At 42.0% G+C, this 13391-nt stretch overlaps 1 protein-coding gene across 1 annotated transcript in view; it reads right to left on the bottom strand.

The window, feature by feature from the left end:
- The window catches only part of NUP98 (nucleoporin 98kDa), an 89791-nt gene extending 76433 nt beyond the window's left edge, over window positions 1-13358 (bottom strand). The window contains exon 1 of the mRNA XM_006870256.1: window positions 13207-13358. The gene's annotated coding sequence lies outside the window, so the exon portion shown is untranslated. The remainder of the gene's footprint in view (window positions 1-13206) is intronic.
- Between the last annotated feature and the right edge of the window lie 33 nt (window positions 13359-13391).

Raw genomic sequence — 13391 nt, 5'->3', positions numbered from 1 at the left:
ATATATATATACACATACACACAAATAAATAAAAACTGGGTTTACTGGTTGGAAAGAGACTGGAGGAACCTGATACTAAACAACCTTTTAGCTCTGGAGCAGAATGCACTCTGGAGGCCCAATTTTCAGCTAAGCAGTAAATAGGTATATAGGAGGACCACAAGTACTGGTGAGGCACTTTGGGTTAATGTGCTTGCAAAGTCAGTGTGAACTGCAATGTCAGCGGTTCAAGCTCACCAGTCATTCCTCGTAAATCCTATACAAGGTTGCTATGGGTTAGAACTATCTTGATGGCACTCAACAACAACACTAAGAAGGTATGCTAACTGTGGAATGGTCAATCATTCAAGATCAAAAGGAAAAGTTAAGAATGAATGGGAATGGAAGAACAAGGCGAATGGGAGAACAATTGGGCAGGTTTGCATGAGCTAAGTGAGACAGAGATAAATAATGATGTATGCACAACCTTGGAACAACAGAGCTCTGGGATGCAGGGATTGAGACATGGTTGGAATGGGCAAAAGGAGGGAAATGTTAAGATGCTTAGCTGTCTTTTGAATCTTGGTTTCCCTAGCATAGCATTATAAAATAGACACTTGAGGGGGAGAGTAAGGAATAGCCAGAAATGTCACCATAGAAAGCTTGTAAGTCGGTCTTCTGCCTATAACTGATTAGAATACCTAAAATGGGGCTACAACATGCCCAGTAAAGGAGGCTTCCTACGGAGCCTCTGCATTACATAAAACCATAGGTGGAATCCTGAACCTTACCCAGAATCTTCTGAGGTGGAAAATTTCCACTTGAAAGGACAAGCAGATCAGCCTGGAGTAGCTAGAAGAACAGAAGATACTTCTTGAAAGAAAGACTAACAGGAAAAATAAAAAAACAATTAACGGCAGTCCGCTGATTACTACATGAACAAGTAGGCTGCTGGCCCAAAAGACATCAAGGCAAGTGGTCAGGTCCCCTCAGGGCAAACCCCCTTCTAAGACTAAGTAAAACTCAATGGGAATACACAAGCAGACATGCGCTCTGATTGGTGGCCACCGATAAAAGGAAGTGAGAGAAAAAGAGCAATGAAGCTGCACGCTAAGCCCTATAACCGTCAACAGACTCCTGTGAACCCGGGTGGAGACCTGGTTGGCCAGCAGTATGACAAGACCTGGGGACTCTTCAGCCCAGAGTCAGTGAGTGACATAGTCACAGAGGACTAGAGTGGAGAGTGAAGCGTCCAGTTGATAAGAAGTGAGGGCTTATGCATAAGAACATCCACACTTGCAGATAATACCCACTCGACCTGGCTTCAATGACTGGAGGATCAGAGCTCAACTAGAAGAAAGAAGAGGAAACAGAGTAATTTGATACAATTTGATGAACTTGACCTACACCTATGGATGCAGTAGCTCAAAAGAGTGAACAAATCTTTACAGCAAGGACCATTCTCACCCCCTCCATACACAGAGAAGACAGGGTTGGGCAACTTGGGCATTGGCTACCCAAAATGGGATAGCTACAAAGGAGCTCTGGTAGCGTAGTGGTTATGAATCGGGCTGTGAACCTTAAGGTCAGTGGTTCGAAACTACCAGCTGCTCCGCGGGAGAAAGATGAGGCTTTCTACTGCCGTAAAGATTTACACCCTCGAAAACCCTGTACAGGGTCGCTATGGGTCGCAACTGACTTGATGGCACTTAACAACAACAACAAAAAAAAAGTCAAGAAGTGACTGGCTTACAAGCTTTCAAGAAGGAACCTAGATCCAGAGGGCACGAAGGAAGGTAAAATCTCCATTGAGTAGTATCCAATCTGTCTAGCGGAACTGATGAAAGTAAATGCGGATGGGTCTCTTGTGATACAATACTGAATAATTGTTATCAAGGCTAATTGTGAGGGTTGGAAATGTAAAGGTGAATATTCTGTAGCAACAGGAGAGGAGTGACTGACTGTGCAGTCCAGGAGCCGAGGTCCCAGGAATCATCAAGAGAGAAGAGCAGAACGCAAGACCCCACCCAGAGAAGCAGTGATGCCAGAGATGGAGGCAGAGGCAGAGACGATGACGTGGAGAGATAAGAGTAGCTGGGGACTTTAGACCCAAGAGGGAGAGGGGCTGTGTGCTGATGACCAGAGGACAGGCATGCAGGGTATTGGTTGTTTGATGATGCATGGAGGGGACTGTAACCATGGCAATAAAACAATATACGATGCTGTTGTTGTTGTCAGGTGCCATCGAGTCGGAACCGACTCATAGACTCATAGCGACCCCACGCACAGCAGAACAAAACAATGTTCGATCCTGGGCCAACCTCACTACCGCCGCCACACTTGACGCCATCAATGATGCCATCTGGTTGATCCATCTCATTGGGGGTCTTCCTCTTTTTCTCTGACCCTCCACCCTACCCAGCATGACATCCTTCTCCAGCGACTGTTCCCTCCTGACAATATGTTCAAAGTATGAGAGACGAAGCTTAGCCATCCTGGCCTCCAAGGAGCACTCTGGCTGCACTTTTTCCAAAACAGATCTATTGGTTCTTTTGGCAGTCCATGGCACTTGTAGTATTCTCCTCCAACACAACTCAAATGCATCAATTCTTCTACAATCTTCCTTATTCACTGTCCAGCTTTCACATTCATATGAGATTATTGAAAATACCATGGCTTGTATCAGGCGCACCTTAGCCCTCAAGCTGACATCTCTGCTCCTCAACACTTTAAAAAGTTCCTGAGCAGCAGATTTGCCCAATGCAATACCTCATCTGATCTCTTGACTGCTGCTTCCATGAGTGTTGATAGTTGATCCAAGAAGAATGAAGTCCTTGATAACTTCAATCTTTTCTCCATTGATAAGAATGTTTATTGGTCCATAGGATAGGATGAATGTAAAGCTAATGTTCTCCCATGTAACCTAGCACATAATTCACAATAAAACATCAGAAAAAAAAATAGAAATAAGAACCACAGAGGAGTGGGAATATTGTTGATACCTAGATAGCACTGTAATCATTGAGACAAAATAAAGTGCATAATTTATTGAAAGTAAAACTGTAAACCTTCACTCAATTCACAATATAAAAGTTTAAAAAAAAAAGGCAAAGTGAATGACCACATTGTGAAAATTGTAATCAACGACAGAAACAAAATGTATATAAATTACTGAATGGAAAAACAGACCCAATTCACAATAAAAAACTAAAAAAAATTGAAGGACCAGACCTTGAAACATAGCGACAACCAAGCAACTGCTAATGCTGCTGTTGTTAAGTGCCATCGAATCAGTTTCAATGTATAGGGTTTAAAGAGACTGGTAAGTATGAATCACCTTGCAGTCCAGTGCTTTATTCCACAGCACATCGGGACTCTCTGCCAATGCTGTTTGCTGGTAAATAACCATGCAAGCTTCCCTAGAAATTTCTAACTTGCTTTAACTACAGAAAGATACACAAATGGGAAGCAATGTATCCCTCTCACATCCCTGAGTTCCTTTGTATCAAATTCAATTAAGAGCAGATACAAACATTTGTTATATAAATAGATTAACATTGTACTTTGCAATTTCTCATACATTCTTTCATTTATCTTCGCAAAAATAGTAGGAAACACAGGGACAATTATCCACAATTAAACACAATGGGAAAGTTAACTGTCTATTTTTACTTTGGTTAAGCGAGAAAAATGGCTAGAATTCCTAGAAGAGATTGTTGTTATGTGCCTTGGAGTCATTTCTGACTCATAGTGACCCTGCACAGGATTTCCGAGGCTGTAAATCTTTATGGGAAGGAGCTCTGGTAGCATAATGGTTACGAATCGGGCTGTGAACTGCAAAGTCAGCAGTTCGAAACTACCAGCTGCTCCGTGGGAGAAAGATAAGACTTTCTGCTCCTGTAAAGATTTACAGCCTCGGAAACCCTGTACAGGGTCGCTATGAGTCGGAATAGACTCCACGGCACATAACAACAACAACAAATCTTTATGGGAACAGAAAGCCTCTCTTTCTCCCACAGAACAGCTGGTAGTTTCAAACTGCCGACCATGAGATTAGCAGCCCAACTCATAACCCACTAAACTACCAGAGCTCCTTTGGAAGAGATTGTTTTTGTTCAGTACCATGGAATCTAGTCTTAATCACTTAATGGAATCCCTTGGTAGTACAAACTGTTAGTTGGAGGTTCAAGTTCATCCAGAGGCAACTTAGAAACAAAACCTGGAAGTTTACTTCTCAAAAATCAATAATGGAAAAACCCTACTGAGTACAATTCTACTCTGACACACATGAGGCTATCATGAGTCAGGACTGATTCAAATTTTTTAAAAAATCACCTAATACCACATGCAAAACAAAGTATATGCTGCCCTAAAACTGTTTTACAGTTTCTTTCCTATGACTGATGCTTTGTTCAAGCCATTCCATGGGTTGTAATATTCACTCCTCTACTGTCTAGAAATAACAAGCTCATCTAGAAACTGGAGTCCTGGTGTGGCACTGTGGGTTAATGCACTGGACTGCAAAGTCAATTAAAACCGCAAGGTCGGTGGTTCAAGCTCACGAGCCACCCCTTGGAAACCCTATACAGAGTGGCTATGAGTCATTACCAACTTGACACACATAAGGACAACAATCTAGAAACTACATCCCCTTCTAAATTTTCAAGCTCACCTACTTCACAATATATCATAGATAAGACACTTCAGACTCTTATCAGCATAAAAACATTTCCCTTCTCCTCCCCCTTTCCAAACCCCGTTGCATAAACCAACTCTCAGCTGTTTTGAGTTATGCAATACATTGGCTATTTTCCCTGTCACTTGAGTATATGTTTTGCCTTTCTGGTAAAAAATCATCTTGACTTGTCCAATTTCCCCCATTTGGGTAAATGAATTTTAAAAACTTCATAGTAAGTAATATAAGCTCCTTCTTTATAATACTTATTTTTATCTTGTTAACTCATGATCACACTTTAAACAGAGAAATACCGAAAAGAGTGTATCAGCTTTGGAATATGACAAATCTGTGTCTAAAACCCTCTGCCAATTACTAACTTTGCAACTTTCTGTAAATCTAAAGTTATCCAAAATTTGTTGTTGTTAAGTGCTGCTGAGTTGGTTCTGACTCACAGCGACCTGTATAGGGTTGCCGAAGCTATGAATCTTCACAAGAGCAGAAAACCTCATCTTTTTTCTAAAAAAGAAAAACTCTCTACCTTTTGCTACTATGTAATTGTATTAAGTTATGATACTAACTAATGTTAAACCTCAATTTATGCATTTGAACAATGAATGTTATCTGGCCCACACCAAAGGATTGCCTCATACTGTTGTTGTTAAGTACCGTGGAGTCTGTTCCGACTCATAGAGACCCTGCACAGGGTTTCCAAGGCTGTAAATCTTTATGGGAGCAGAACACCTCATCTTTCTCCCGTGGAACTGCTGGTAGTTTCAAACTGCTGAACTTGAGGTTGGCAGACTGACTCTTAACCACTATGCTACCAGAGCTTCTTCCTCAAAGTTGACTTTTTGTTTAGTTTTTCAACAGACGTTTTATAATAATTTGTAATTAGAAAAATTTAATAAGCCTTTTTCCTTTATCTAATCCTTGGCTGGACGGAGCTCTGGTAGCGTAGTGGTTACGAATCGGGCTGCGAACCTTAAGGTCGGCGGTTCGAAACTACCAGCTGCTCCACGGGAGAAAGATGAGGCTTTCTACTCCCGTAAAGATTTACACCCTCGGAAACCCTGTACAGGGTCGCTATGGGTCGGAACCGACTCGACGGCACTTAACAACAACAACAATCCTTGGCTGGAGTACTGGTGTGGTGCTATAGGATAATGCGCTGGATCACAAGGTCAATGTGAGTCGCAAAATTAGAGGTTCAAACCCATCAGACACTCCTTGGAAACCCTATACAGGGTTGCTATGGGTAGAAACCAACTCGATGGCACTTTAACAACAATCCTTGGGTGGTCAACACCTAACTAGAAATTCATTTACAATATGATTTTTTATTTTCTAATACATAAGTGGCACCGACTGACCTCTTAGCACAACCATTAAGCACCACTGCAAAAATCAAAAGTAAACATCACTCAGAATACACTGAGGTCCCTGTATTTACTCATTCTCTTTCACTTACCTCTTACCTCTATCCTCATTCCTAGGTACTTACAAATCAATTTGCCAATTGCCTAAGTAGTTTATTTGGCAATAAGGGTTGTGGTATGTACAGATATCAGTAATTTTGCGCCAAAAGAGCATGTGGAAGGTTAAACAGTGTAGAGTGATAAGTGAATTAAACCGTATTCACGGAGGCAAAACTGTCCCTTCTTGCTACCTCCGCCTTCCCACCCTACCCCCAAAAAATCCCACTGTTAATCAAGTCAATTCCTACTCATATAATTCTTAACAGGAACAGAAAGGCTTATCTCTTTCCAGCAGAGCGGCTTGTAGGTTTGAACTACCAACCTTGTGGTTAGTAGTCCACTGCTTATCCTACAGTGCCACCAGGACTCCTCTTCTTACTACCCACCCACTACCATCACGTTGATGCCGACTTATCCTAAAACCCTACAGAGGGCCATGATGTAGGATTTTAGGTTAAGCACTCAACGTCATCAAAATTAGTCTGAAGCAAGGTCAGCAGTTCAAACTCACCAGCTGCTCTCAGAAACCAGAAACAGGGTTGCTATGTGTTGGAACCAACTCGATGGTACTTAACAACAACAAATCTATATGGGAGCAGAAAATCACATTTTTCTCCTTTAAAGCTGCTGGTGGAGTGAAGCTGCTGACCTTGCAATTAGTAGTAATGCCCTAGGCCACCAGAGCTCCTTTCTTCTTGCTACAGACACAGCTTTGGAGCACAGTGCCTCTAAAGGATAAGCATTGACTGCGAACCACAAGTCCACACTTCGAGCCCACAAGCTGCTCCACAGCAGAAAGGTGAGGCTTTCTGTTCCAGCAACAATTTATAGCCTCATAAACCCTATACAGAGTAACTATAAGTTGGAACAGATGCACTAGCACTTTAACAACAGACAACTCTAATTCAGGCAATTCAATTATTTCTCCTTTGTTCAGTGTTTTTTCCTCATTTTTGTTTAGCTATGTAACCCAATATACAACAGATAAAAGCAAAAACTGCTCTGGATGAAGTAAAGAGGAGGGGTATAGTACTGCCTCCTAGCTCAGTTCACCTCTATTAATCAGTTTGAAAAATCATTGTCCTAGAGTAGTGTGATCTGCGGGTCCCTAAAAGTCCTTGTTCCTTGTGTTTACACTGTGGTGGCTTTTGTGTTGTGATAATGCTGGAGACCATGCCACTGGTATTTCAAATACCAACAATGATATTTCAAAAACCCATCATAGACAAATTTTAGCAGAGCGTTCACACTAAGACTAGGAAAAAAGCCTGGCAATCTACTTCTAAAAAGTAGCCAATGAAAATCTTTTGGACCACAACAGAACATTCTCCAACTCACCTCCGGATAAGCCATTATGAAGGGTCCTTAGCCCTCTACAAGTCACTAAACAGGATGCTAGAGGCTTTCATGTTTGATGAAGTAGGCTAATAAAGTTGTAAGAGACCCTCAGAGAGAACTGGTACAATGGGTTCTAACATGCTGGCTAATTGTGAGGAGTATGCAAGACCAGGCAACATTTGCTACTGGTGTATATAATGTCACCATGAGATAGACTGATGATACCTAACAACAATCACAATTACATGAAGTCAAAAATACTAAAACATAACTTGTCTTTTTTACTGTGTTGACCTCGGCTCAGCAGTGCAAAAGCAATGGTGCTAGACCGTTTGAATCAAGGCAATGACCTCAAAATATGCATAGTGGTTACATTCGGGCTGCTAACTTCAAAGTCAGTAGTTGGAAACTACCATCTGTTCCACAGGAGAAAGATGAATCTTTCCACTCTCGTAAAGATTTACAGCCTGGAAAACCCTATACAGGGTCACTGTGAGTTGGAATTGACTCCACAGCACACTACCACCACCAAAACCAATTCTTCATGAACATACTAAAAGTACCAAAAAAAATTAGCATTCACTTAAGAATATCCTTGATGAAGCAGTTTTAAAAAATAACATTTGAACTGGGGTCCCTGCACTGTGAAGTTCCTAGATCCAGAGGAAGATTGATGCCAAGATGTATAGAGATCTCCAAGGAATATCAGGCCTACAGATGCTGAAAGGCGATATGGACCTTTCCCCAGAGCTAACAAAGAGAAAGCCTTCACCCAGAACCAACACTCTGAATTTGGACTTCTAGTTTCCTAAACAGTGAGAGAATAGATTTTGGTTGCTAAAGCAAGTAGTAATAATAATGATTATTATTTTTGACAGTTGACTATACATCTTTTTAATATTCTGCACATTGAAGTAAAAGAGTAGTCTCAAGAAAAAGCACTGTGTGATTACTTTGATTAGAGAGACAAACTAGCAAAATTATTTTCATGGAGCACCATTTTTACTTCAAGAATAAATGACAAACTGGTTATTCAGTCTTGACACAAAAATCAGAATTCTGGAAAACTTGTATGTGTCACCAGGAGCCTGTCAGTTTCTTAAAAAGACATTTGATGAGATGGGTGATAACATTAACATCTATATAACAAAAGCTGTCAACATTCAGAAGATCTGGCTAACTCACTGAGCCAGTAATTTCCAAATGATCAATGAATTTTAATGTAACAGTATAATAGTTCAATAAAATAGTTGAGATTCCATATTTTAACTTGTTTTTGTTAAAGGCTGTCAAATCAGTTCCAGCTCATAGTGACCCTATATAGGGTTTCTGAGGAATGGCTGGGGGGGTCTGAACAGCTGAATTTATGGTTAGCAGTTCAATGCTTATCCTAAAGCGCCACACCAGAACTCCATATTGTAACTAACCTTTAAGAAACAACCTCTTGAAAAAAAGACTAATCTGATACATTTTGATGAACTTGACCTATACCTATGGATGCAGTATCTCAAAAGAGGGAAGAAATCTTTACAGCAAGGATCATTAACACCCCTTCCGTACACAGAGTAGACAGGGATGGGTAACTTGGACATTGGCTACCCAAAATGGGGGGGCTGGAGGGGCTACAAAGGCAAGAAGTGACTGGCTTACAAGCTTTCAAGAGGGAGGCTAGATCCAGAGGGCATGGAGGAAAGTAGAATCTCCACTGAGTAGTAGCCAATCTGTCTGGGTGGGGCTGATGAAAGGAGATGGGGATAAGTCTCCTGTGGTACAACAGTGAATAACTGTTGTCAGAACTGACTGTGAGGTTTGGAAATGTAAAGGTAGACGTTTTTGTAGCAAAAGGAGGGGAGTGATTGACTTTGCAGTCCAGGAGCGGAGGGCCCTGGGACCATCAAGGGAGAAGAGCGGAGTGTGGGACCCTACCCAGAGAAAAAGTGACTCCAGAGATGGAGACAGAGACGATGACATGGAGAGATGGAGTGGCTGGGGACTCCAGACCCAGAGAGGGCGAGGGGCTGTGTGCTAATGACTTGGGGGGAGGGGAAGAGTAGGCTTGCAGGGTATACACTTTGGTTGGGTGATAATGCATGGAGGGGATTGTAACCATGGCAATGAAACAATATATGATAGAATGAATATTCTCCCATGTAAACTATCACATAATTCACAATAAAACATAAAAAATAAAAAAAAAATAAAAAAAGAAGAAACAACCTCGTGGTTCAAAGTCATAGCAAACCTGTATAGGATTTCTGAGAAGTGGCTGGTGAGTTCAAACTACCACCTGTGGTTAAAATCAACTTTGTGACCTAGTGCTTATCCTACAGTGCCACCAAGTCAATTCTGACTCACAGCAACCCTGTATAGGGATTTAACCGCCAGTCTTATGGTTCATAGTTCAGTCCTTTATGCTACTGCCTCATACCAGGAGTCCAGGACTTTTTCCTATACCTACTGTTAAATCTCTAAATTCATAATCCGCTATCCTGTCAACAAACTGCATAATTACAGACGTGCCCTTACTTGGAAAATAAACATCAGTACTATTCTTTACTGCCACCATCTTTTCAACAAACTGCATAATTATAGATGTGCCCTTAATTGGAAACTAAACATCAGAACTACTATCCTTTACTGTCACCACATAAACAATATTACAATAAAATAACTGATGCTTTTCTAATCTGCCAATGTTTTTGGTTCCCTAAAAATTCTGTTTGTTCTTAACTATGTATGAGTTAATGGACATGAATAGAATTTTCAAATAAGAGGATTTATATATATATATATATATTTTTTTTTTTTTGGTACATACATATTGTTATTGCTGTTAAGTGCCATCCTAGAGACCCTATACAGGGTTTCCAAAGAGTGGCTGAGGAACTTGAACCACAGACCTTATAATTCAAACTGAACTTGCAGTCCAACACATTAACCAGCAGTGCCACACTATATAAAAAGTCCTGGTGTGGCACTGTAGGATAATGCACTGAACCAAAAGGTCAGTTTGAACCACAAGGTGAGCAGTTCAAACTCACCAGCCACTGAGATGTATATACAGAGATGGATGTATATGTCCATAAATTGTTATTGTTAAGTACCATAGAGTTGGTTCCGACTCACAGTGACCCTCTGCAGGGTTTCTGAGGCTCTAATTCGTTACGGGAGCAGAAAGTCTCATTTTTCTTCCGCAGAACAGCTGGTAGTTTTGAACTGCCGACCTTGAGGTTAGCAGCCCGATTTGTAACCACTACACTACAAGAGCTCCTTAGTAAGTGCTTTACACACATATATATGCTTATTTGTTCAAGAAAACACACTTACTAAATGACTAATATGTGATGCGGAACCTGAATACAAATACAAAAACATTTGACCACTGTCTAATAAAAAGGCAAACAGCTAAAATGCAAAATTATATGTGCTATAAATAGATGTATCAAATGTGACGGAAGCTTGAGTGGGAAAGAATGCCAGGGAAGGCTTCCCAGAAGAGAACACTGCTTGAACTGAGAAAACGTCACAGAAAACATACACTGCTCACATCTTAGTATCTGGACTGCCATTCTTGTCTGCTCTCATACATATCTCAGTTTTTGTTATGTAAACAAGAACAAAGTGACAATTTGACATTCAAACGGACAAAAGTGGCAAAATTCATTTGACTGCATTCTTAAATGAAGTCTAAAAAAATTAATTTTATCAAAAGCCTTTAAATCCAGGACCTCCATCCTGTCCCAACTTTAGGCTCTAATATCCTCATTTCTTTCACCAAGTAAATATACCATCTGTTACCCAGTTAACGAATGTTTCTTCCTGAAATCATAAGACTGCCAAAGAAATAATCACTGCTAGTTTCTTTTTTGCAGTTAGTTCCTTCCTCCAAACCAAGTTTAATTCTCTGGCCTTACTGTATCACAGCAGTCCTGGTGTAGTACTGTAGGATTAGCACTGAATGGATAACTGAAATGTCGGCGATTCAAATCCATCAGTCACTACTTGAAAACCATACAGAGGGTGGCTCTGAGTCAGGACTGACTCGACTGCACTTAATAACAACACATTGTATCACAATCTTTATTTTGAATTCTGCACCAAAGAAAAACCACAGAGTTCGAAGGTATACAAGAATTGCAAAGTGACTGCTAAGTCTTATCTATATTTCCTGCTATAAATACTGTGGGTCACTAAACTGCACTCTTCTGAATCCACAGAGGATGACACGGGTCAAATACTCAGATCTAAAACAGGAAAATTAGCCAAAGACTTGTAGTTTTATCGATTTGTTTCCAATCAGAACAATGTTCTTTAAGTAACTTTTAAGATGAGTTCTCTTAGTCTAAGGAAGGGTGCCAGAAACGAAGTCTCTTCCTTATTTTGAACAGAACTAGTGATAGTGATGCAGGCAGTCTGCCCCCTTCCACAACCTTTGGTCTCTTAGGTCACAGGCAGAACAAGGCTCAAGCAACACATTTTAAATTAACTTAGCCAGTAGTTTTCCCAGGTTATACCCTTTCCCCTCTTTAGTCAGGAAGCGAAGAATATAGTTAAACATTTCTAAAATGTCTATAATTCCAGCAAAGACGAGCAGGTCAAAACGCTCCCTGGCACCAGTTCCAGCTACTGAAACCATACCCACTAGAGCACAGAATAACCAAAGTGACCACCGAGGCTGGAAACACTGCACAAGAACACAAAATGTTTACCATCTCTGAATTGTAATTTGTACCCATATCCCTACCTTGTGACAGAGTCTCATAACCATGAAGACAATTTGTCCCTACTTATCTGCCCCTCCCACCCCGTAGCCTCCCTGAAGTCCTATAAAAATACCCTTAGTTCCCCTCCTCAGGGAGCCAGTTGGTGGTCCCCTCTCCTTGCGCATCCCGAGAAAGCAATAAACGCAGACACTTTTCTCCTAACCAAAAGTCTTCTTGTACAGCATTCCAATTTGAAACGCTATTTAAGACTAGATCTACTCCCAATTACAGAATGCCTCCTCTTCTCATCCCCGAATCATCAATAATGGGAGAATGAAACCCTCTAGGAGGCGTGGTAGAAAATTTTCTAGACTGAGTCAAGACATCTGGCTAAGCCTGTCCTTTCTCTAGACCTCGGTTTCTCCACCTATAGAACTTGCATGTGATAAAGAAAATGATTGGCTTCAATCATTTCTAAGCGGCTTCAGTAATTCAGAAACCCAATCTCTCTCATCTGGCTTTACAGGGAACACGTGGGAGAACAGAAAATAACCTTTTACGCCACTGACCCGACCCTAATTCTCATACTCTCTTTAAAAGCTAACGAACGCCAAAACTACCCATTTAACCTATTTCTCTCGCAGAAAATAAAAGCCCATTCCCGCAGCTGTGAAAAAGGAAATCTAGGTCTTAAGGCGCAGTCTCTGAAAAAGGGGCGGCCCGCGGCCACCGCAGGTCGGTCAAGCGAATGAATGAGTACAAACAGCTAAATGGACGCTCCCTTAATGTGGGCTGCAACTGGAGACATATCCCCGACCCCACCCTCAGCCCAGACCCCACAAACATCGATTCCCTTCCAGGGCCGGAAGAGCTAGGCCAAGAGGCCGCCAGATCGCGGGCCCCGCCCCCTCCCCTAGGGTAGAAGGTGCGCGACGGGCGCGAGACTACGGCGTTCAGAGGGCCTGGGACGCCCCGCGCACCCGCCCGCCCTGAGGGGAGGAGCCTGTCGGTCCCCGGTCACCTCCCTACTTACCGCGATGCGGTGGGGGAGGAAAAGTGTCAGGAGTGAGGGCCTAGGCCCGTTCGCCACCCGCCACTCACTGAGCAGCGCGCGGCCGCCACGAAACCGTCGCCGCCACCACTGCCGCTACCGACCGCCGCTCCGGGCGCTGAGCGCAGAGGGCCCGACTGCGTCACACGCCGTCCGCCGTCAGAGGC

Source organism: Chrysochloris asiatica, unplaced genomic scaffold, assembly GCF_000296735.1.
Source record: "Chrysochloris asiatica unplaced genomic scaffold, ChrAsi1.0 scaffold00140, whole genome shotgun sequence".
NCBI lineage: Eukaryota > Metazoa > Chordata > Mammalia > Afrosoricida > Chrysochloridae > Chrysochloris > Chrysochloris asiatica.
This window is presented reverse-complemented; position numbering and strand designations above follow the sequence as displayed.